Raw genomic sequence first — 4,490 nt, forward strand, 5'->3', positions numbered from 1 at the left:
ACAATTCTTAAAAATAATGGAAACTTGCAAACTCACCTTCATCATATTAAATAGCTTCTTTTTTCTTTCTGTTACAGGCGTTGAAAGTCGAAAACACAAATTAGATCAATCAGTTTGTCTCATATTAAAGGCAAGATAAATTGGAATGATGTCATTCCAGAACAACACAGTATTAGGACTGCATATGTTGTATGCATTCAATGCTTTAACAATATGCATAGAAGCATTCTTAGGGCATACTTATATTAATTTTTATTTATTTTGAAGGAATAAAATATGAAATGCAGTACAGGAAAACTGGTTAATAGGGGGATACATATTAAAACCATGCCTGCACATGTCCTTTATTGCTGTTGATGTAATAACTATATTTGGAAAAGTCGAAAGTGGAGTTTTATAGGAGAAAAATCATCAGGTTTTGCTCAGTGATTTTTACATGTACAGTATTTAGGATATACACATCTAAACTGAAATGACATCTGTTTTTTGACTGCTTTCAACAAAAAGGCTAGTAATAACATTATTAATTAAGTAGTTTTTTATTCTGGACAATATTTTCTGGAGCATGTCCTCCTGTATAAACAAACTAAACTCTTTGAAGTTTTATCCTTGGTATCTTTATCCAAAGTTAACCCTATTGGGGAATGCCCATCTATTAATACTGAACTTAGAACTAAGAGGTTGATGCCATGACTAATTCTAAAGTATGTATTCTGAATTAGTATCCCCCTTTTTAAGTTTTGATGAAAGCAGACTGCAACTCCAATCATACCAGTTCACTTTAACAAAAGAAACCCTCACTATTGCTAGAAGTGATTGTTTTCCTACCAGTACTTTCACTAGAACAAAAATTTCCATTTTGTGGGAAGCCAAATTAAAACAAAGATTTAAAGACCCTTAGCTCCCTTGGACAATGTTTCTATAATACCTTTTTTTCCTCTAAGAAATGTCTTCAGTCTGGGCAAATAAGACTACCATAAATATTTCTGTTAGCATTTATACTTATAATCACCTGGGCTGGAATCAATCACTTCAGCTGTTAGTTGTTTCTTCATTAATTCTGGTCATCACTACACACTAGCTCCTTCAAAACTGAGATTCTCCATCAAACGACAAGAAGCTTGTGTGAACTTTATGATTATCCTGTGAATAATACTGTTAACATGCAAATATGCAGATATCATTAATAGTGATATACCTGCTTATATGTGGGCAAATTTGGACTGCTGAGTCCTTTTTTATAATATCCATTTGTGCTTTGCTTAAACACATGAACTAAAGATTTTTGTATGTTTGTATATAGAAATATGCATGTTCAGTTAAAACTAGAATTAGTGTTTGTCATCAGGAGTTCTGCTTGAACATAATGTAGTAAAAACCTTATAGAAAAAGAGCAGACACCTGAACCCATGGACCATGAACCCTACTAGTCCTGCTGATGCTGGGAGCAAAAAACAATCCAATTTCTGACTTAAAATTATTCTCAGTGATGACACTTCATTGCTTGTCTTGATGACCTACAATGATGATAAAAATTAAAGCACTAGTCACACACAGTCTAATTGGCTCCCAGTAAGTAATGCAGTCTGATTAGGAACATCCTTCTTTTCAAGATTTCCACTTCTTTTCACTGTTCAGTGAGCAATGTCCATTGACTGGGGGCAGGAAAAAAATGTATTGAATTTTGGATGGGAAATTAACAAGACACTTCAATTTTTTTTTTAAGCAGAATAAATTTCTCTAAGGTTTGAGTTTACCAACTGGGTATGAATAAACTTTCAGTGAAAATACACTTATTCTTTGCAGCATTACATTCAAAGGTAAAATGGTTTCTTTTTTATAAACTTATCTGTATGACATACTTTTGCAGTCTTGTGGCTTTTATAAAATCAAACTGTTACTGCTTCTTCATTCCTATCCTCCACTTATCAGAGTCTGCAGCTGCTCAGGTTTAGATGTGCCTGTGCTGTTATACCAAGTTTGATCGGAGCATATCAGAGCACTATTTTAGTTCAAATGAAGGAAAAATGCAAATTGGATCAGTTTATACAAATTGAATGCAAATCTTTTAGTACTTCTAGCTATACTGGCTTACAGATATGTGTACAATTAACTTATTCACATAAACAGACATGGAGGCTAGCACAGAATATTGCTGATGTTTCCATCAACTGTCATGTAAAAAGAGGTTCTCAAATATGGCCTTTTTTTTGCTTACATTTTCTGTTCTCAAGCTAAGTAATACTCAGAGTTCCAATCTCAATTTAAAATTAGCATGCACAGTAGAAATTAAAATATTTCAATGATGTGAGTTATATCCTCTAGGTATTGTGCCAGGAATAGCTGCTGCCAGGTCAGACTATTACAAAATTTCACTGGGTTTCAAAAAAGTCTGGAATGTGATACATTGCCAAGTCAGCTTTTAGAAATGAAAGCAAGCAATTAATTTTACAGTGATGTTTACTTTGTATCAGTACAAGAGATTTAAAAAAATCGTTTTAATCCTAATCCCTCCCCACACTAACAAGTCCGATTAAGTAACAAAGAACTCCATCTATTTAGGGAAATATTTTTAAAAACTTAACATTGTTTCAAAGATACTAATATGAAACCTGATTATCCTGCTTGTCATCATAGTATCTTTAGTAACATGAAGGCTTCTTGAGATACATTGGAGCATTGAATGCAACATCAGCAAAGATAATACTATCATTTTAATTATATTAATTCATGTACCAGGATTACAAACTAGCTAACTAGACTGTAAAATAGTTCCGTGTTTTTAGAGCAGTCTATTAGAAATGAAGACTTAAGATCCAGTCTAATACATAAATGCAAAAGAAATTCTTTTCTCTAAAAGTTTTTTTTTTTTTTTTTTTTTTTTCCTAAAGCTGTGCTTGGATCAACAAGGGAATAGTTCTGGAAGCTTAAATACAGTTACTAGGTCTTTTTTCAACGTCAGAAATACTACAACAGAAAGATGTTGTCCAATTTATAGTGGGAGTTTTGAAAACATCCTCCTTTCTTATTTTTTTTCTTAATTTGAAATGATGTTGCAATTTATATAGTTTCAAATTATAAATTTATTAAATTGTAGCAAGAACTACAAAAAATCCAGATTTTTCTTGAGAGTTGCATGCTGCAGTTCTTTGCAACACTAGAAATATGATTTTGTTCTATTTTTAGTTGAATTCAAATGACATAAAAACAAATTCAGTAGACCCACAGTACCTTTCCTGCAGTATATTGACTGATCTAACAATAACTAAATTTTGCAAATAAAAAGTCTGAAAAAAGACTGATATGCAAAAATTTGAGTATAACTGCACTGAGACTACAGCTAATACAAAATAACCATAAGAGCATTTTGAGAGAAATTTAACTCTAAAATATAATAAAATGCTTTAGAAAATGTTGTCTGTAATTTGCATTTTTCAAAAATAGACAGCTCTGAAACCCTGAGCTATGTTATTGATATGTAGGGCAGAGTATTAACTGTGATGGCCACATAATCATATCCTTGGAGTGTCGTAAGTTCTCATGATAAGCTTGCCTGCTGGAAATATTTTGCACAAAGGAAGAGAGACACCTCCAGAAGGAACAATAAAGATGATGAATCTGGCAGACAAACTACCGAGTAGTAGGTTTCAACAGCTTCGTGTGACTCTAAAATTGGCTTGTTGATTTAGAACAGTAACTATCTGCTTAGCACACTTCCTTTACCAAGAAAGGATAACAGTTAATACACCACAAACAGACTCAATATTAAGGTATGGTTTAATATACAGAAAGTCATACAAATTATCACTGCTTGAAGTGCCATGTAAGACCATCACCACCAACCACAAGTGGATTACATGTTTATTTCCCTCCTCCACCAAATGATAAGTGAATCCAGGGCAGTGTGTTAAGATGGTCAGAATTTTAAATAGTAAATCTTTCAAAACAAAATGTAACATGCAATAGAAGCAACAAATATGATTATACTATTCTGTGGAGAAAACACGTATTTTCTCCATTTTCAGAGTTAGCTACCAATTGCTTTTTATACCACATTATGCCCTTCTGACATTTGGATACTCTTCATGTATGCAAAAGCAGATGTCCTGAAATGAATTACCAAAACAAATACAAAGCAGGGAAACCCAAATTTGTCTTTTTCCTTTGCCTGAGATTTTTTTCACATATATTGGTGACTGTCATGGCAGCTTTCGGTGCCCTCATTAAGCGTCTCAAGAGCTACCCCACTCATTACTTCATAATGTTATCGTATTCGGAAGATGAATTGCTATACTATTTACATCATGGTCACCAGTTCTCAAACATGAGCATAGGACAAGCCAGTTGCATTGACCCAGTGTATGAGACATTCTTCTGTTTTGCTGTTTTCTGTTGTGTCCTTGCACAGCTATTAAACAGACTGCTTCTTTATCCTCCTTGATAGTAATCAACTCACACTTGCATTTTTTTTTAATTAATAGAATTACAAT

Source organism: Nestor notabilis, unplaced genomic scaffold (assembly GCF_000696875.1).
Source record: "Nestor notabilis isolate BGI_N333 unplaced genomic scaffold, ASM69687v1 scaffold1569, whole genome shotgun sequence".
Classification (NCBI taxonomy): Eukaryota; Metazoa; Chordata; class Aves; order Psittaciformes; family Psittacidae; genus Nestor; species Nestor notabilis.